Below are 21,910 nucleotides of genomic sequence, written 5' to 3'. Positions count from 1 at the left end.
GGTGATGAAAAAGAAGTGACAAGTATCCTCATTTTCATGCTTGTGCCTACGTCAACTTTTTTATTAAAAAAAAAACAAGTACATATGCAGTTAAAAAGAACAGGTTCACTGCTGGCTGACTAATGAGTCCTCAGTGGTTAGAAGAACTAGAGTCCACATGCCAATTTTATTTATATGGGAACATCACACCACTCCTGACAGGGTCTATATTAGAACAATGAATAATTAAAATGTTGAACCCTCTAAAGAGCAAAAATGCCGGACCTTGAACTAGTTATTGTGGGGGGCTGTGCCCCCCCCACTAAGTATACATACCAACTCCAAGATCGCACAACAGTGAGGAAAGAGCAAATATTCTGATCTTCACTATACCGCGATCTTGCAAAAAACACTTCGAGATCTGGCATTTTTTTCTCTTTAGATCATTCGACATTTTAATTATTCGTTGTTTTAATATAGGCCCTCCTGGCAGTGGATTCCATCCATTTGATTGAAAGTTCAAAATATGGAAACCCCAGAAAATTTAAAACTCGGAGTACTGAAATGGGGATTTGCCCTTTCCTCACTATAGTGCAACCTTGGAGTTGGTATATTTAATTAACAGAGGGGTGTAGGGACTGCAGGTAGGCTTACCCTTTCTTTGAATAAGTTTCAGTATTATGAGTTGTCAGCCAATGAGAAGAACACCAGAGACTTATCTCAGCAGTCTGGGGGCAGAAGGCTTGGACGCTCATTCTAGACATGGCTTCAGTCTGTCACAGAAAGAGCATGCTCATTCACACGTCACTACATGTACACCAAATGGAATCTTGGAAGATCACTAATAAACCTATTGCATGTCTTTGGAGAGGGGACAAAAGCTAAGCACCCACAGGAAACCCATTTTGACACAGAGATAATATGCATACTCCACAGAGAAGGCACCCTAGTTAAGAGTTGAACCAGAGAGCATTTTGCTGTATGGTAGGATGTAGAAATGGAACTAACTAACTCATTTGGTGCCATGTGCAGTACCCTAAAACTGGTGTCCCCTTAATTTTAACTTTAAGAGCTAAAAAAATTATCCACTTTTCAAGACCAGAAAAAAAATTCTACTTGAATTGTGAAACTGTGTAGCAAAATTTAACAAGCAGCTTGGTAGAGTCAAACTACCATGTGCTGAGTGTTTCATTCATGACTGCAAATGCACTCCTGCATCATCAGCACTTCTATCATGCCCCATGACTGCTTCATGTGCAAGAAAAACAAAAATGGCTTCACATTAAGCTCTTCTACATGTAGCAAGCTGTGTTCTACAAATGTAACAAGCAGCCTGCTACAGTGAAGCTACCACACAATGAGCAGTTAGCATGTTAGTCATGGGCTACAAGTTTTACCTCGGCTGGCACTTTTTTGCCTTGTATTTTTGCCCTTATCCATGCCAAATTTTTGATTTTATGTTACATTACTGAGGGTCTCAGTCAGCAAGACCAGACTTTAGAGTTTCACACTTTGTATTATTCAGAAAATACCTATTGATGTAAAATCTGTTATTCTGTTAACTTTCTAAGTGAATTAGAGTAATATTTAAAAATTGTCCTTAATTTTGGAGATCCCCCCCACTATTATTTATGGCTTTGTCCAGAATTCTTGGTCAGAGAAGTTGTGAGGATGCCTCAATTGCAGTACTGGCAGTCACAAATGAATACCAGTACTACATTTCCACACTATCAGCACCTGTTTGTTTGTGCCCCCTGCCAGCGTGTGCCGAAGGCAGCCACCTCCTTCACCCCGCCCCCGTTATGGCTTTGTGTAGACGCATCTGATCTGTGGAGACAGACAGTAGTGATCCCATTTCATAAATAGGGGGAGGAGTCACTTTAGACTTAAATCTACTGCAAACCCATCATCCTGACCAGTTTTGTATGTCAAATTATGGACAGTCACAATGACACTTAGCCAGTATGGCAGTGGGGAACTACTTTTGTTAGAAATGAAACAATAGCATGAAGGTGGGGACCTGCTTCTGTTAGAAATTAAACAATACCATTACAGTGGGGACCCACTTCTGTTAGAAATGAAACAGTAGCATTACAGTGGGGACCCAATTCTGTTAGAAATAAAACAGTAGCATTACAGCGAGGACACTCTTTTGTTAGAAATTGAACAGTAGCATGACTGTGGCGATCTCTTTCTGTAAGTAATGTGGTTTAAATAGGAAATGACTAGTACATGACAGGACTGTCAGTGTATATAGCTTACCTTGACCTTGGTAAGGCATTTTTCACTATCTGACCTAAGGATTTAATTGACAAATTAAAAATATTAAATGTCAATATGTACATAATTATATGGGTAAAACACTGGTTAAGCAAAAAAACTGAATGTCATGGTGGAGTTTATCTATCCCATTGGGGCTAGGAGTGGTGTTCCACAGAGTTCTATACTGTGGTCGCTACTTTTTAAACTATTCTTTTGATATAAAAGTATGAAGTCTGCTGTGGATAACCAAGTGTGCTGATAGTAATGTGTAACCAGTAATGTTATGTGTGACCCCCATAATGAGGTAGTTGCTTTAGAGGTTTTTTTTTTCAAAGTGATGTATTGTTCACCAGTATGTCCTTTTTATGATGTAGGAATAAGAAAACACTGCAAAAAATGGAGAATTTACAGTTAGAAGGAAAAAAAGTTATTGTATTCCTGTATTCTTGTAATGAAATGAAAGCCAGTGTACAAGTCCATTAAGTGTTATGCCTTCTAGAATGTGACTGCCGTGTTAACTGGCTTACAAGATGCATATTGCTGTAAGCCAGCACCATGGCACAGCAGGATAAAATCCTGATTACAGCACAGACAACTCAGTTTGAACAGCAGCGTGGGTTCATCTAGGAGCTGGATAGGGAGGGTGGGAGTGAGTGGCTGCTGCCAGCTCACTCATTGGGGTGGGGAGGGAGGCTCTGGCTCCCTCCAAGGGAGACACCTAGGGGGGAATACTAGGTCTTACCGAGTGGAGTTACAGCCTGCCAAACCCATAGTTTTGTGGTGGATTTACTCTGGTAGCTGATACAGTTTTTTATGCTTTTGTAAAGTGATAAAATGTATTAAACATTCTTAAAATGAAAAAAAAAAAATGCTGCTCCTGAAGCCACATATTCAGCCAGAGCTTTATTTAGTGCCACAAGTCATAGTCAAAACATTGTTAAGAACCACTTCAAACAACCCTCCCTTCTTTTCTTTTTTTATGGAAGATACAGAAATATATAATATACAAATGTATGTGCAAACACTCTGCAAGTTATTTTATTTCCTCTGCTGTTGCAAAACAAGTCCATGGGCGATATTCTAATACTGCTAGTGCTGTTACATAGAATTAATCATTCCAAGTTTTTTTTTTTTTTTTTTTTAATTAATCCTAGCTGTGCATAACAAGGCTACATGTGCATCTTAGTAAATGTTATACATTACCATGTGCTTTTGGATGCATCCATAGCCCCATTACATGCTGCTGTAATAGAATTTAAAACACTGGCTCCCAGTGAGTAGCACTACACAATGGTGCTGACAGTCTTTAAAAATCACTGCTTAATTTTTGCCAAAGTTGCCTCCTCTTTTCCACCAGACAGCAGTTGGGTTAAACATGTCACTGATCTCTGATCCTATTCTTCTATATAGTGTAAATGAAAATCACAGCTGGATACCACTAATCAACCTAGCAAGCAGTGCTTTAGAAACAAATTGCAGTCCACCAGCCTTTAGGTATTGTATGCCTTTGAATAAGTGCAGTCTCTGACCTTGGCCTTTAAAGGAGCCCAGCTATTTAAAAAAAAAAATATGTTCCACTCAGCTCTTCTGCTGCTACCTGAACTGACCAGTTAACCTGCTTTGCTTGACTGGTTCATTAGTTGTTTTCCAGGGCCTCAGTCACTGGCAGTGCCAAGTAGAAGATTGGGCATTGGTCCTGCAGTCATCTAGGGTGTCTCCCTTTTAATCTACAAAAATGTGTCCAGTTATTTTGCCTTGCTGCCAAATACTTCTGAGACATCGGGGACTATGGCCATTAACAATCCAAAAGAACTCCATCTTTCCTTTTCCTAAGTTTTAAAGAGGATGTAATGTCTCTAGCCTTAACAGTCATGGATAATATATCAATCTGAAGTAGTTAACTTCATTTGATCAGCAACCTGTGGGTATCGGGTCTGATCTGGATCCGAGCCAGCAGCTTTCCTAGCCAAAGATCCGAGCTCCAAGCTCCTCCCCCTACCCATAATGCCTTGCCACCTCCCTCTAACCCGCAGATCTCATTTGCCGCGGCTTTGTAAGCATCCTAGAACGAGCTCCAACAGCGTGGGTACTGTGAGTTTAAGGGTTTTTCTCTATTTTTCTGTCAGAAAATTGCCCTTTTCTTGTGTGTGTGTTCCCACTTACGCCCTTAGTTGATTTTGAATAGTCTTCTATTTTTCTCGGTGTAGTTAAATCCCCCCCCCCTTCTGTGTGTGAAGGCATGTGCGTGTGGGCCTGTTCTTCTTTCCTTTCTTTAATATGTCCGAAGGCCCAAAACCTAGTTTTTCGAAATGCTCCGAGTGTGGCCATAAGCTGTCCCCAGCGGATGGCCACACTCGGTGCGTTATTTGCCTGGGTGTTGATAACCTTTCTTTGAGCTGCATTATTTGTGCAGCCTTCAACCCCAGGGCTTTGAGGGATAGGAGGACGAAGTTAATCCTCGCGGGCCTCTTACCCCCCCGATTCAGCTTCGTCCTCCTCCCCTTCTGTGGCACCAGCCGTGGCTGTGGCTGTTCCACCTCCCACCTCCGATCCCCTGGCCGGGACTCAACCTCCCTATTTGGCCCAGGAGGATAAGGACGGCAGGAAGAAGGATAGGAGGGAGCGGGAGATCGAGAGGCACCGTAGCCACAAGAGGCTGTCCGAATCTGCTCTTTCGGCCCCGCCGTCAAAAAGGCTAGCATCTCCCCTCAAGGTTCCCGGGTCTTCCCCCTCCTGGCTTCGTTCTCCACATTTCTCCGTGGAGCCGGAGGAGGAGACCCGGTCACCTTCGAGGTCATCTAGGCAGCCTTCCTGGCTGGCCTCGGTGGCCTCATCTAGATCGACTAGGAGTATGTCAGACGCAGATATGGACCGGATGATGCGTCGATTTCTTCAGGCCCAGATGCAGATGGGACTGCTCTTGCCCCCCCCCCCTCCGGGGGGGAGTTCGACCCGCTTTTTCACCTCCATTGCTCCTTCTCCGACCCGCTATCTGGTTTCGGAGCAGTCGGATCCGACTAGCTTCGGAGCCGGGGTGGCGTCGGCGCCGGCAGTGTTTCCTACTTCGGCGCCGACTATACCCTCAAGTCTGTCGGATCCTTTTTCGGAACCGAGCTCTCGGGGCCGTGAGTTGGGCGTCAGATCCAGAGGAGTTGGTGGGCCTTCGGCTCTGTTGAGGTCAGAGCACACTACTCTTTCGGATCCGATCGGATCGCCTCCAGCCCCGATCCGCTCGCCGGATCCGAGGGGACTGCTTTCGGATCCTAAGGAGAGCAGTTCACCCTCGGCGTTCGACGTTGTGGAGAGGGTCCTTTCGAGGAATTTGAGGCCCCAGGCTCTTGCTACGGATCCACCCGCCATTCCCTCTCAGATGGGCCTTTCTTCCATCATCCAGCCCCAGGGACAGCCTGCGCCTACGTCCCAGATGGTTCCTGTAGAGGAACAGGACATTGTGGGTGAGGCCTCTTCGGACAGCCCCCCCCCCCCCCTGAGGAGGTCCCTCACAAACGTAAGTGCAAGAGGAGGCACTTGGACTCACCCAAGTCCCTCACAGAAGATACAGACTTAGAGGAAGGGGAAGGTTCCCCAAGGTCACCCCCCCCCGAAGACGTCTCCTTTGGAGATATTATGGAAATGTTGCGCATTAGAGGGGGGTGGTCTGCCCAAAAACCTTCCTCGGATGAGTCTGTGTTTCTGGAGGCGTTTGACACAGGCCCATCTACCTCTTGGGTGTCTCCTCCCGCCGACCCCCTGGTGGACCTCATAACTACCAGGGCATGGAAGGAGCCGGACACTGTTGAGCCAATACCCAAGAGACCAGACAGGATCCTCAGCCCCCCAACGGACAGGACAGTTTGGAGCAAGGATGCCCCAGTGGATGCCATGGTGGTGGCGGCTGCCATTAAAAAGGAATTAGCACAGGAGAGTTCCTCGGTTCACCCTCCAGACAAGGAGTCTCGGATGATGGACCGCCTTGGGAAGCGGATGTTCGCTTCAGCGACCTTCTCTGTAAGGTCACTGAACTATATGGCAAAAGTAATTCGGCTCCAGCGGGACCTAATCAAAGAGTAAACTGGATCAACCCCAGAGTCCATGTCGGCCGAGGACAAATGGACCTTCTCAGCTCGAATGGCCACTCTTAAGTCGATTACTATCACATATATGCGGCTTCTCTCTCATGCCACGGGGGGAGTGGCTAGAGCCAGCGGAACAGGCGTTGTCTTACATCGACAGGCCTGGCTCCATCTCTGCGACTTTGTGGAACCCTTCAAGGCGTGCTTCGCGAATGCCCCCTTTGACGGTTCTACGCTTTTTGGAAAAAAAGTCCACGATATGCTTCTCCAGAGCGAGAAAGACGGGAAGACGTTGTCTGCCATCGGTATCCGCTTCTCGGCTCCTCAGAGGTCCTTCTCCAGGAACCAAATTGGACAAAAGAAGATGTGGTTCCGGAAAGCTCAACAATCCCGTTTTGCTCCGGATACTTCATCCTCCAGAGGCAGAGGAGGACAAGGTGGACGCCGGCCCAGAGGCAGAGGGGGGGGCGAAGAATTTCGGGTCTAGGGAACCTTTTTCCGATCGACCCGCGCAGCAGCCCTGAGGGGCTGCCCGACTGCTCCTCTCTGGAGGCAGTCGGCGGGCGCTTCTCGGAGAACCTAGCATATTGGGAGTCTATCACGACAGATCGCTGGGTGCTCCGAATCATATCCAGAGGCTATTTTATTCCATTCCTAACATCCCCTCCCCGATGTTCCACCCAATCAGAGGGAGGCAGCAGCCTTCGAGATAAGAGAGCTGCTAATAAAAAGAGCCATCCAGCACGTCCCCCTCGGGCAATCTGGATCAGGCTTTTACTCCAGGTTCTTTTTGGTGCCAAAAGAGACGAGGGACTTATGGCCGATTCTCGACCTGTCCATACCAAACCTGTCAGTCGCCAAGGAAAAGTTCCAGATGGTCACTATTCAATCCATTCTCCCCCTTTTACAGGAGAACGACTGGATGTGCTCGATAAACCTCAAAGATGCATACTACCTCATTCTAATGGACAGGCGATCCAGGAGGTTTCTCCACTTCCAGCTGGGAGCCAGCCATTATCAATTCAGGGTCCTACCCTTCGGTCTCACCACAGCCCCCAGGGTGTTCACCAAGGTCATGGCAGTTGTAGGGGCCCACCTGAGGCTTCAGGGAATACAGGTCTTTCCTTACCTGGAAGACTGGCTCCTAAGCGCCCCCACCAGGCATCTACTATGTTCAGGCAGGGACTACTTCTTACATCTAGCCCGCCATCTAGACATCACAATCAACCTCAAGAAATCCACCCTCCAGCCTACTCAGATCTTGGATTTCATAGGGGCCAAGATAGACACTATACATTGCAAAGTTTTTCTGATGGCGGACAGACTCTGCAAACTAAAACTTCACATTTTGGCCCTTCGTCAATCATCAGCCCCCCCAGCGGAATTAGTCCTGAGGGCCCTGGGGTCCATGGCAGCGGCCATCAATCTGTCACCTATCACATGCCTGAAGTCGAGAATCCTTCAATGGACCTTACAGGTCCAGTGGTCCATCCTACATCACCCCCTGTCTACACCTGTTCCCTTCAGCAGGGTTTGCAGGGAATCTCTACTTTGGTGGCTCCATTCCAGGGACCTCCGGGAAGGGCGCTCCTTCTCCATGTCCCCACCCCAAGTCACAGTGACCACGGACGCATCTCTCCTCGGGTGGGGGAGCATTGCATGGGCAGATCCGTCCAAGGCACGTGGACTCGCACAGAGACCGGTTTGCATATCAATGTGCTGGAGATGAGGGTGGTGCTTCTAGCGTTGCAGGCTCTTCATTCCCTTCTTCCTCCAGGGACTATTGCAATTCAAACAGACAACATGTCAGTAGTCTGGTACATCAACAAACAGGGGGGAACCAGATCTTACCCACTTTGCCGAGAGGCCATGAGAGTGTGGGAATGGGCGATATCCACCAACCGCTTTCTCATAGCAATGCACATACCGGGTCCGTCAAACCTTTTAGCGGACAGGTTGAGTCCAACTATCCTCTCACCTTACGAGTGGTCTCTGAACCCAGTAGTAGCGGAACAAATCTTCCTCAGAGGGGGTCAACCTTGCTGCGATCTCTTCACGTCGCCTTCGAACACAAAGTGCAGCAAGTTCTTCGCTCTAATTCCCCCACCAGGGGAAGTCCCCAGAGACGCTCTGATTCATGCTTGGCCATCCGGTCTTCTTTATGCTTATCCTCCTCTTCCGTTGATGACAAAATTCTTGCAGAAAGCGCGTTGGTTGGGGAGCAGAGTTATCCTCATAGCCCCATTCTGGCCTCGCCAAACCTGGTTCCCATGCCTACGGTCTTATCTAGTACATCCTCCCTGGATCTTAATCCCATTCCGGATCTCATTTCTCATCCCTTGGGATTGAAGACCCCCAACCTGGACAACCTCAAGCTCTCGGCTTTGTTGATCCAGTTCCATTAATGGCCAGGACTCCTGGTATCTCATCCTCAGTTAAGGCCATTCTGGTAGCTGCTCATAAGCCTTCTACCAGGAGAATCTACAAGAGTAAATGGAAGCGTTTCTCTATCTGGGCGGAGCATAGGAGTTTGGATCCCTTTACGGCTCCTATCCCAGCAGTCCTTGACTTTCTATCCCACATTTTTCATCAAGGGGCTAGTTCTTCTGGTGTTAAAGTTCAATTGGCAGCTATCTCCCACTTCCATGTTGGAAACAGTTTTGAGTCCCTAGCTTCCTCTAAGACTTGCAAGACATTCCTGAAAGGAACTTTCCTGTTAAGACCTCCTGTTAAAGATGCAGTTCCTCCATGGGATTTAACCCTGGTTCTCCAGGCTCTGACTGGTCCCCCTTTTGAGCCTGCAGCTTCAGTCGACTTAAAGTATGTATCTTAGAAAACTGCCTTCCTGATTGCCATTACCTCAGCTAGGAGGATATCGGAGCTTCACGCTCTTTGCAGTAAGCCTCCATACATCGTCTTTCATAAAGACAGGGTTTCCCTCAGGACTAATCCCTCCTTTCTGCCTAAGGTGGTTTCAGAAGTCAACATCAACCAATCCATCAATCTACCTGTCTTCTTTCCTAATTATCAGAACAAAGGAGAGTATAGACTTCATTGTCTGGATGTACATAGACAGTTGCATTTTTACTTAAACAGAAAAGCTGAATTTCGAAAATCAGATAAACTTTTTGGTTCATTTGCTAAGTCCTGTCTGGGTAAGCCTGTGACTAAGGTAACCTTAGCTAGATGGATTTCCCAATGCATCCTTCTCGCATACAGAAGCTCTGGTCGACCTGAGCCCCCGAGGGTTCGAGCTCATTCTACCCATTCTGTGGCTACTTCTGCTGCCTTCTGGTCGAGGGTGTCTTTGGACAACATTTGTGCAGCAGCTACTTGGGCTTCATCTCATACTTTTATTACACATTATAAATTGGATTTAATATCCAGAGGACGCGCATCCTTTGGCTCTGCAGTGCTCCGGAATATCCTTCCATGAGGACCTCCCAAGTTGTGGTAGCTGGGGACTCTGTCCCACAGGTTGCTGATCAAATGAAGTTAACTACTTCAGATAAAGAAGTTATGTACTCACCATAACGTTCCATCTGAGTAGGTAACTTCATTTGTCTGCAACCAACCCTCCCTCCATCCCCCGGACCTTTAGTTCGTTCTGGAAGGATCAGGATTTGTCACTTTCCAGATGACATCAGGTGGAATGTTCTAGTAGTTTCCTTGTGTTATAGTAATGTTCTATGATACCATGGCAAACTCGATCTGAGGGTTAGAGGGAGGTGGCAAGGCATTATGGGTAGGGGGAGGAGCTTGGAGCTCGGGTCATTGGCTAGGAAAGCTGCCGGCTCGGATCTGGATCGGATCCGATACCCACAGGTTGCAGACAAATTGTTACCTACTCAGATGGAACGTTATGGTGAGTATATAACTTCTTTTTTTATGACAATAAAAAGAGTTGAAAGAATTGATTGGGAAGGGAAAACAGCAAGAAGAAAGTGAGATAAACTTGAGTCCTCCTGTAGAACAAGGTAGATTAGGATTACCATAGTCTAAAGAGATGCTTTAAAAATCTATGCAGTTGAGATTGACAACGCAAGCAAAGAGATATAGATCAATGTGGTAAAAGATTATGGTTAAACAAGGTGGAAGTACAAGGGATGCAGAGGGGTTAGGGTTTGGAAGCAAGTCCTTAAAGAGAATAGTAATGTATGTATGTATACACTGGCACACTTTTTGTAAGACTAAACCAGTGAGGGAGTAAAGAAAAGACGTACTGTGAGTAAATATATATATATATATACACAGTAACTAAAATGTGCAAAAAAACAGGCAACATATGGTAGTAAGTAACTGGAGGAGATTAACAAAGGAACCATGCTTCTGGGAGCAAATAAGTTGGTAGGGGAAACTGATAAAATGGGAGGAAGCCAAGCGGGTGTTTTATCTGCTGGTCAGAGAGTGCCTTCCATGTCGGGATTGTTGCCAGAATATACACAACTGGGGGAGGATATATTGAATGAAAGACCATCTCTGTTAAGGGTTTTAGTGGAACCATGAACAGAAGACGTCACCAAGAAAGGGATAATTAGAATGACATATAAAATACTGCATGAAAACAATAAAATCAATCAGAGGAGATTAGAAAATCTGGAGAAAGAATAGAAAGGCAAATTACAAAAGAACAGTGGGAGATCTGTATGGCCCTAGGTATGCTACAAAGTTCAGAAGCTTTAGGATATTTGCATGGAAATGTCTACATAGATACTTTTGTATTCAAGGAGACTTCAGAGGATTTTCCTCACAAGTGGAGAAAGTTATTGGGGAAAATGAGAAGAAACTGGAAATAAATTTTCTGGGAATATGTAGTGTTCACTGACTTTAAAGACACCTTGCAAATATTGTTGGGGAAGCCAAGTGATGATGCTACTGAGCTGGAGTTTAGATCTAGAAATGCCAAGGTGCAATAAGCCCTTATTAAGTTTAATGTTATTAGCACCCAAAAAAGCAGTCACACATGAAAAATTAAGCAAATAGTAAATGAAGTACTGAATATAAAGAAGGAAATAAAAGTCTTACCGATGGGATCATTACAAGATAGAGGAAGTACATTTCATAAAAATAAGTGGTACATTTGAAACATCATTAACAAAATAATACTCGAGTGGATAATTAAACTTTGTAGGTAGTAGGAATTGAAACATTTATTTTGGATGCAGTGTTTTATAGGAGTGTGTTGTAATGTGAGTAAAGAACAGAACTATGATGGAACTTGTTTGTATAATGCGTTTACATGATAATGGAAAACATTTTTGAGATTTTTAACTTTTCATTGTAACTGATGTATGTGATCTTATATCATGAATCAGTAACATGATGAATAAGTAAAGTTGTTTAAAAAATAATAATCTGAAGTAGGAACTTCATTTGTCAGCAACCTTTGGGATACGGATCCAGTCTTGGATCCGAGCCGGCAACTTCTATCATAGCATAGATCCGAGCTCCTAGCTCCTCCCCTTACCCATAATCCCCTGCCTACCCTAACTGACATCAGATCTAGTTTGCCGCTCTTCTAGCAACAGCTAGATTCCAGAGCTCTTGGCGGTTTTGTGAGGAAAAAAGTTTTTCTTTCTTCTTTCTGAGTGAGTGATTGTGTGTGCATGGTAGGTTTACCCTTAACACTAAACTTGTTATTATTTTAGCTTTTCAGCTTAAATTTAATTTAAAATATTTCTCCCTCCCCCGCTGGTCGTAGCGTGTGTGTGTGACTTGAGTGTTAGGGGCCTAGTGAGTGTGCTTTACTGTAGTAATGTCGGAGGCCCCTAAAGCCATTTTTTCGAAATGCACCGAGTGTGGTCACAAGCTTTCACCGGCTGATGGCCACACTCGGTGCGTTAGGTGCCTTGGGGTTGAACACCTCTCTTCGGGTTGCGCGATTTGCGCGGCGTTCAACCCCAGGGCACTCAAGGATCGAAGGTCGAAGCCAGTTCTGGCGGGCCTTTTACCCCTAGACTCTGCTTCGGCCTCCGGTACTTCGGTGCCCGCTACCCCCCTGGTAGCGGTCACTCCTGCCTCCCTTCCTCCGACCGGGACTCAACCTCCCGCTTCGGCTCTGGAGGATAGGGAGTCCAGAAAAGAGAAGCGGCGGGAGAAGCACCTTAAGCGGCGGGCCGACGACTCCTCATTGGCCCCGCCTGCCAAGAGGGCTTCTCCATCCAAGTCTTCTCTATCTCCTCCTCCTCGGATCCGATCCCCTTGTTTCTCCCCGGGACCCGAGGAGGAGGTGATCCGGTCCCCGTCGAGGTCATCGAGGCGACACTCCAGGTCTGCCTCGGTGGCCTCTTCGAGGTCCACTTTTAGCATGTCTGATGCGGACATGGACCGGATGATGAGGAGATTCATCCAGGCCCAGATGCAGATGAGAGTGCTCTTGCCTCCCCCCCCTCCGGGGGGGGGCTCGACCCCTTTTTTCGCCCCTATAGCTCCTTCTCCGACCCGCATTCCGGGTTCGGAGCGCTCGGAGCAGAGCCACGTTGGATCCGGGGGTAGGTCGGAGCAGACCGTGCTGGGCACGTCGGCTCCGACGGCTCCCTCAAGTTTGTCGGATCCAACCCCTCGGAGCCGTGGGCCGAGCTTCGGATCCGAGGGATTCAGTGTGCTTTCGGCTCCATCCCGGTCGGAGCACACTGGTCCTTCGGATCCGACGTTCTCGGCGCCAGGTCCGATCCCTGTTTCGGGTTCGAGTGGGAGTCGGATCTCGGATCCGTCAGAGAGCGGCTCCCCCTCGGCTTTCGCTGCGGTGGAGAGGGCACTATTGAGTGCTTCCAGGCCTCCGGTCCTCGCTTCGGCTCCCTCCCGCACTCCTTCTCATCTGGTCCTGGCTCCCCTCATCCGGCCCTCGGGGCAGCCTGCCTCAGCGCCTCTAGGAGTTCCAGTGGAACAGGATACAGCCCCTGAGGACTCCTCGGACAGCCCCCCCCCCCCCGAGGAGATTCCTCACAAGGCAAAGTGCAAAAGGAGACACATAGACTCCCCTGAGAGTCTCACCGAAGATACGGACTTGGATGAAGGGGAAGGCTCCCCTAGATCACCCCCCGAGGATGTCTCCTTTGGAGACATCATGGAAATGCTCAAAATCAGGGGTGGGTGGTCTGCCCCTAAGGCTTCCTCTGATGAGTCCGTATTCCTTGAGGCGTTTGAGGCAGCACCATCTACCTCTTGGGTGTCCCCTCCACCCGACTCCCTGGTGGATCTCATATCCTCTAGGGCTTGGAAGGAACCGGACACCGTAGAGCCGATCCCCAAGCATCCGGACAAAACTTTGAGCCCCCCTGCAGAGAGATCATACTGGAGCAGAAGTCCCCCTGTGGATGCCATGTTGGTGGATGCAGCCACCAAGAAAGAGTTGGCTCAGGAGAGCCCCACGGTTCATCCTCTGAGCAAGGAGTCTCGCGCGATGGACCGTCTTGGGAAGCGGGCCTTCAGTTCAGCGACCTTCTCTATGAGGGCCTTGAACTACATGGCACACGTTATTCGGATGCAGCGGGATCTAATTAAGGAATACGCTGCTTCCCCCCCCAGGGTCCATGTCGGAGGGAGACAAGGATCTGTACTCCTCCCGAATGGCCACCCTCTGCTCTGTCTCTAACACCTCTATGCGGCTGTTGTCTCATGCTACGGAGGGAGCCGCTAGAGCAGGCGGAGTCTGGCTTGTCATGAGGAGACAGGCCTGGCTCCATCACTGTGACTTCTCGGAACCCTTTAAGGCGTCATTCGCGAATGCCCCTTTTGATGGTTCTGCACTGTTCGGCAAAACCGTTCGCGACACTCTTGTCCAGAGCGAGAAAGACGGGAAGACCTTGTCTGCCGTCGGAGTCCGCTTCTCTGCGCCCCAGAGGTCCTTTTCCAAGAACCAAAAGGGTCAGAAGAAGATGTGGTTCCGAAAATCGCATCAATCCCAGTCTGCTCAGGACAACCAGTCCTCTCGTGGCAGAGGAGGACAGGGAGGATGCCGCCCCAGAGGCAGAGGGGGTCCCAGGAATTTTGGGTCCAGAGAACCGTTCTCTGAGAGGCCCATGCAGAACCCCTGAGGGGTTACCCGACTGCTCCACTCTGGAGGCAGTCAGGGGGCATTTTTCGAGGCACCTAGCAATATGGGAGTCCATAACAACGGATCGCTGGGTGCTTCGCATTATATCCAGAGGTTACCAAATTCCCTTTATAGTAAACCCCAGAATCAGATGCCTTCCCGACGTTCCACCCAGTCAGAGGGAGGCGGCTGCTGCAGAAATTCAGCAGCTTCTGCCAAAAAGAGCCATCCAGCCCGTCCCCCCAGATCAAGTCGGATCAGGGTTTTACTCCAGGTTCTTTCTGGTGCCAAAAAAGACTGAGGTCCATCCTCGACCTCTCTCTCCTAAACCTGGTGGTACCCAAAGAAAAGTTCAGAATGGTCACTTTGCAATCCGTCCTCCCCTTATTGCGGGAGGACGACTGGATGTGCTCCATAGACCTCAAGGATGCGTACTATCACATTCTAGTGGACAGACGTTCCAGGAGGTTTCTCCGCTTCCGGCTGGGAGCCAGTCACTTTCAATTCAGGGTCCTCCCCTTTGGTCTCACCTCAGCCCCCAGGGTGTTCACCAAGGTCCTAGCGATAATAGCGGCCCACCTGAGACTCCAGGGAATTCAGGTCTTTCCATCCCTGGACGACTGGCTCCTTATGGCCCCAACAAGGCATCTACTTTGTTCATGCAGGGATTATTTCCTCAGTCTGGCTCCACTATTAGGATTAACCATCAACATGACCAAATCCTCTCTCATCCCTACACAGGTGTTGGATTTTATAGGGGCGAGACTGGATTCCAGACAGATGCTTGCGTTCTTGACTCCAGATCGGCTTCGGAACCTGATGTTGCACATGCAGGCCATCCTTCAACTGCAAACTCCTTCGGTGGAATTGATCCTGAGGGCCCTAGGATCTATGGCGGCTGCAATCCCTCTGCTGCCATTGGCCCGGTTGAACATGAGGGTTCTGCAGTGGACCCTCCAGGTACAATGGTCCCTGTCTCGCAACCCCCTGTCTCACCCCATTTCATTAAGCAAGGTTTGCAGAAGATCGCTCCTGTGGTGGCTCCAGTCTCCCAATCTCCACACGGGACGTCCCTTCTCACTACCTCCGCCAGTCGACACAGTGACCATAGACGCTTCTCGCCTGGGGTGGGGGGGCATTTTTCAGGCAGGACAGTCCAAGGCACGTGGAATGACGTAGAGACCTCTTTGCATATCAACGTCCTAGAGATGAGGGCAGTGCTTTTGACGTTGCAGGCACTACACAACTCTCTTCCGGTAGGGCCGATTGCAGTACAGACAGACAACATGTCGGTCGTCTGGTACATCAACAAACAGGGGGGAACCAGGTCTTACCCCCTTTGCCGCGAGGCCATGAGAGTGTGGGAATGGGCGATTTCCACCAACCGCTTTCTCATAGCAACGCACATTCCGGGACGGTCCAACATTCTAGCGGACAGGCTCAGTCGTACTATCCTGACTCCTTACGAATGGTCTCTCAACCATCAAGTTGCAGAGCAAGTATTTGCCCGATGGGGGCAACCTTGTTGCAATCTTTTTGCCTCTCCTTCAAACACCAAATGCAACGATTACTTCGCTCTGATCCCCCCTCCGGGGGAGTCCCCGAGAGACTCTCTAGTTCATGCTTAGCCTCCCGGTCTGCTTTATGCTTACCCTCCTCTTCCCCTGATGTTGAAATTATTACAGAAAGCCAGGCAGCTGGGGAGCAAGATGATCCTCATTGCCCCATTCTGGCCTCGTCAGACGTGGTTCCCTTACATATGGTCTCACCTAGTGTATCCACCATGGATTCTGGATCCCATTCCGGATCTCATTTATCACCCTCTCGGTCTTCCGACTCTGAACCTGGTCAACCTCAAGCTGACGGCTTGGTTGCTCCAGTTCCACTCCTCATAAGGACTCCCGGGATCTCATCACCGGTCAAAGCCATTCTTGTAGCAGCTCACAAGCCTTCCACCAGGAAGGTTTATCGAAGTAAGTGGAAACGCTTCACCATTTGGGCAGAACACCATCGTTTAGACTCTTTTACAGCCCCGATAGCGTCGGTTCTAGATTTTCTAACGTCTCTCTTTCACCAGGGGGCTAGTTCTTCCACAGTCAAGGTACAACTGGCAGCAATCTCATACTATCACGTGGGGCAAGAGTCTGGCCCTCTTATCACTTCCAAACTGTGTAAGACCTTCCTCAAGGGCACCTTCCTCCTTAGGCCTCCAGTTAAAGAGGTGGTACCTCCATGGGATTTATCCTTAGTCTTGCAGGCCTTGACTGGTCCCCCATTCGAACCGGCCACGGTTGATCTCAAATTTCTCTCTTGGAAGACAGCCTTTTGGTGGCCATAACTTCAGCCAAAAGAGTGTCGAATTGCAAGCTCTTTGTGTCAAACCACCATATCTGGTCTTTCACCCGGATAGGGTTTACCTCAGGATCAATCCGTCCTTTCTACCTAAGGTATCTTCAGAAGCGAACATCAATCAATCTATCAATCTTCCAGTGTTTTTCCCCAACTTTCATAACAAAGGAGAGTACAAGCTACATTCCTTAGACGCACACAGACAACTACGTTTTATATCCATAGAACTGCTGATCATAGGCAATCCGATCAGTTGTTTATCTCCTTTGCCAAAAGTAATTTTGGAAAGTCAGTTTCTAAAGTTTCTCTCTCGATGGATCTCGAGTTGTATTCTTTAGCATATCAGAGCTCGGGAAGGCCTGCACCTCAAGGAGTCCATGCTCATTCTACTAGGGCCGTTGCCACATCTGCGGCCTTTCAAGCTAGGGTTCCACTGGATGACATTTGTTCCGCAGCCACTTGGGCTTCATCTCACACCTTTATCAGCCACTATAAAATAGATGTTGTCTCCCGAAGTAGGGCGTCCTTTGGCACTGCGGTGCTCCGGAATATCCTTCCATGAAGGCCACCCAAGATTTAGGTAGCTGGGGACTCTGTCCCAAAGGTTGCTGACAAATGAAGTTCCTACTTCAGATTAAGAAGTTATGTACTCACCATAACGTTCCATCTGAGTAGGTATCTTCATTTGTATGCAACCATCCCCCCCTCCTTCCCCCTGACCAAAATGATCATTCTTGTGTTATTAGCATATGTTCCCCTTGGGACACTTTTATCTGCTGTGCTATGGGGCAAACTTGATCTGAGGTCAGTTAGGGTAGGCAGGGGATTATGGGTAAGGGGAGGAGCTAGGAGCTCGGATCTATGCTATGATAGAAGTTGCCGGCTGAGATCCAAGATCGGATCTGTATCCCAAAGGTTACAGACAAATGAAGATACCTACTCAGATGGAACGTTATGGTGAGTACATAACTTCTTATTTTCTTTTGGCCTAGATAAAGACTTTAGGAATGAAAGCTCAATGTTAAGTTGTCAATCTCGCCTTCATTCTTGCTGGATTCCGATTCGGCCTATACTAAAGCTCGAGAGCTATTTTTACTGGCTCGAGGCTACCCTATATCCCACAATGCTAGGCGCTAACTACCCAGATCTCGTTTGCTGCTTCAGCTGCGAGGTGCTTTCTTACCGGCTCTGCAGGTTGGATTTAATATTTTCTTAAATTTTTCCTCTAATTTAGTCAGTTTTAGATAGTTATTGTTAGTACCCATCCCATTAGCTTTCCTTCTTAGCATAACTTCCTTCCGGTCCCTTAAATCTCATTAAAATCCTAACCCCTTGTTTGGTTTAAAAGGTTAGGCCTTTGGGCCCATTCCCCTTTTCCTTAAATTGACAGGTGAAATTGTCTGTGTGACTGACTTAGATTTGTGTTAAGGGGTGTCTGTGTACGTGTGTACATGTGTACGTGTGTGTGTGTGTGTGTGTGTGTGTGTGTGTGTGTGTGTGTGTGTGTGTGCGCGTGCGTGCGTGCGTGCGTGTGTGTGTGTGTGTGTGTGTGTGTGTGTGTATGTATGTATATTTGTTATTGTCCTTTACCTTTAGGATGTCTAAAGACACCAGGGTCTCAGGCTTCAAGAAGTGTGACTCGTGCTGTCAGAAAATGTCACTGACAGACGGTCACACTTCTTGTGTTTATTGCCTGGGCCATCTGCACCTGCAGGACTCTTGTTCTGTCTGTCATGCGTTCAGTCCGAGAGTCCTGCAGGAACGCAGAAATAAGTTAATTTTGAGAGGCTTATTAAAGCCTGAAGGTTCCCCGGCCAAGTCATCGTCGGAGAAGCCTTCAAAGCCTTCCAAGCCCTCGGCTCCGTGTTCAGAGCCTTCGACTGGTGGTGCTCTGACTGCTTCTACATCGGCTCCGGCTGGAGCCGATGTTTCTAAGATACAGTCTTCTTCATCGGCTCCGGCTGGAGCCAATGTTTCTCAGACGCAGTCTTCCACATCGGCTTGAGCCGGAGCCGATGTTTCTAAGACTCCGTCGGCACCGATAGTTGTGTCGGTGCCATCTGCCAGCCGTAAATGGTCCAAGTCCCCGTCCTTGGAATCCGTTCATTCGGCTCCAAGGTCTCCCTTACTCTCGGAGCGGAGCCATCGATCCCATTCCTCTAGGTCTTCCAGGCTATCGGACCATGACCTTGAGAGGGTAGTTAGTAGACTCCTTAAGTCTCAGGCACTAGCCCAGATGCTTCATAGCCCCTCTCAACAGACAGTGGTTATTCCCATTCCATCTTCGATTCCTCCTCCGATTCTTCCCTTGAGTTTGGAGCCGCAGCTTGTGGGAGCCGTGGCCGTCGACACGTCCGAGCCGATACCTCACATTTCGGCTCCGTCTTCGGCTCCGGTCTCTTCCATGGTCCCATCCTTGGAGGGATCCGGGTGCCTGGACTTCCTCATCGGCTCCGAGGGGGCGAGTGGCATCGGACCCTTGTCCGACCCTGTTCTCCCTCTCGGAGCTTCGGCGTTGGTGAGTTCGGCCCCGACATCGGCTTCGGAGCCGTCCCTCTCGGTGCCGGGAGGGGTCCTTATCTCTTCAGAGCGGGGACCTTCTACCCTGCCTGATAGGGGTGCCTTTGAAGTCATGAGGAGCGTGCTGGCCCCTGTGCCTGCTCCACGGTTGGCTCCCTCAGCTCCTCCCATTGTAGTGCCTGCTGCGGTCTCTACCCACCCTCTCATTCCTGACCGTAGAGATCCAACGCCTCAGGTTTCCCCATTGGGAATATCCTCCTCTTCCGAGGTTTCCCCTTATCCGTCAGGGGAACCCTCTCGGAAGAGGAAATGTAAGAGGAAGCATGTGGACTCCCCCGAGTCCATCACATCTGATACCGACTTGGATGAGTCGGAAGGGTCCCCACGGTCCCCCTCTGAGGATGTCTCCTTTTCGGACATCCTTGAGATCCTCAAGCAGAGGGGGAACTGGTCTACCCTCAATCCTTCCGAGGACGAGTCGGTTTACCTAGAGGCGTTTGGCTCTCGCCCTTCCACCTCCTGGGTGTCTCCGCCCTTTGACCCCCTCATGGAAGTGGTGGCGTGGAAGGCGTGGACGGCCCCTGATACGATGGAACCTACGCCACGGAGGCCTTCAAAATTCATAACAGCCCCTTCGGACAAACAGTTTTTAGCCAAGGGTGTCCCGGTTGATGCCATGGTGGTGGCTGCAGCCACTAGGACGGAACTGGCTGATCCTTCAGTACCTATACATCCTCCTAACAAGGAGTCTAGGACTATGGATAGGTACGGCAAGCGGATGTTTTCTTCAGCGACCTTTGTCATGCGGTCGCTGAATTACCTGTGCCATTTCACCCGCCTTCAAAGAGACATGCTCAAAGAAATGGGTGAGGCCCTACAGGATCCAACAGCTGCAGGGTCTCAAGACAAAATCAACTCCCAGCTGGCAACCCTGAATTCGATAGTCAACTCCTCCATGCGGCTTATTTCCTACGCGGCCGATGGGGCAAGTAGGGCTGCAGGCACAGGCGTGGCCTTACGGCGTCACACCTGGATGCGGCTTTGTAACTTTGCAGACCCCTTCAAGGCGTCCTTCACTAACTCCCCCTTTGACGGTTCAGCTTTGTTTGGACCTCAGGTGAAGGATACTTTGACCAGATGCGAGCAAGAAGGCAAGACTCTCTCTGCTGTGGGAGTCCGTTTTTCCACCCCGTCTAGACCATATCCTAAAAGTCAGAAGGGTGGGAAAATGTGGTTCCGTAAACCACAAGAAGTCGCGGCTGAAGCAAGAGGTCAGTTCCCCTCTAGAGGCAGGGGGGGGACAATAACAGACGCCGCCCTAGAGGCAGAGGAGGTCCGCAAAATCAGGGTAGCCGAGAGACTCTCTCTGAAAAACCCTTCCAGCATCCCTGAGAAGCTGCCCGACTGTCCGCCTTCGGAGGCAGTCGGGGGAAGGTTATCACTGTACCCAGAAGCCTGGCTTTCACTCACCCAAGACAAATGGGTACGGTCAATTATACAGGCGCTCCAGGAGGTTTCTCCGCTTCTGGCTGGGAGCCAGTCACTACCAGTTCAGGGCCCTGCCCTTTGGTCTCACTACAGCCCCCCGAGTGTTCACCAAATACATGGCAGCGGTTACGGCTCATCTGAGGTGTCAAGGATTCCAGGTGTTTCCATATCTAGACGACTGGCTCCTCACTGCCACCACCAGGCGTCAGCTTCTCCTCTCCAGAGATTACACCATTCATACTTGCAAAGGGCTAGGTATCTCCATAAATTTCGAAAAGTCTGCCTTGTCGCCTTGTCAGTCTATTACCTTCATAGGCGCCACCTTGGACACAGTCCGACTCTCCGCAAAACTAACCGAGCAAAGAGTTCTAGATATTCGCAGGCATGTTCACATCCTCCTTCAGAACAACAGAATCCAGGCCAGGTTTGTCCTGAAGGTATTAGGTGTCATGGCGGCAGCCATTACACTACTTACCCTAGCTCGCTTTCATATGCGGATCCTTCAGTTGATGCTTTTTTCCCAGTGGTCCTTTCAACAGCTTCCAATGTCACACAACATCTTAATAACCCTGTCTTGCAAGAAACACCTTTCTTGGTGGATGGTCTCCCCTCAAGTCCTTCAGGGCAGACCACTTGTTCCTTCTCCCCCGGTCGACACGGTGACAATGAACACCTCCCTGGTCGTGTGGGGGGGGGGCATTTTCAGGGCAGGATGGTCCAGGGCACATGGCAACCTTTCTAATGCCACCTGCACATAAATGTCTTGGAGATGAGAGCAGTACTTTTAGCGTTGCAAGCCCTTCAGGACTCTCTTCCCATCGGGACTATTGCAGTTCAGACGGACAATATGTCCGTAGTGTGGTACATCAACAAGCAGGGCGGAACCAAGTCCTATCCCTTATGTCGAGAGGCACTCAGACTTTGGCAGTGGACGATCTCCTCTCAGCGGTTTCTGATAGCAACGCATATCCCCGGGAAGTCCAACATCATAGCGGACAGGTTTAGCAGAGCCATTCTCATGCCACACGAGTGGTCTCTCAAGCAATCAGTAGTGGAAGAAATTTTTCAGAAATGGGGTCGACCTTGCTGCGATCTTTTTGCAACACCTCAAAACAGCAAGTGCCACGACTTTTTCACTCTCTTCCCGCCCCCCCCAGAGACGCTCTAGTCCACGATTGGCCCCGGGGACTTCTGTATGCCTTTC

General features: G+C 49.0%; 1 protein-coding gene across 2 annotated transcripts in view; it reads left to right on the top strand.

The window, feature by feature from the left end:
* The window catches only part of NOL4L (nucleolar protein 4 like), a 1,816,355-nt gene that overhangs the window by 1,604,410 nt on the left and 190,035 nt on the right, over positions 1-21,910 (top strand). The window lies entirely within an intron of this gene.

This window comes from Protopterus annectens, chromosome 12.part0 (genome assembly GCF_019279795.1).
Source record: "Protopterus annectens isolate FY-2018-M chromosome 12.part0, PAN1.0, whole genome shotgun sequence".
NCBI classification, from domain to species: Eukaryota; Metazoa; Chordata; order Ceratodontiformes; family Protopteridae; genus Protopterus; species Protopterus annectens.
This window is presented reverse-complemented; position numbering and strand designations above follow the sequence as displayed.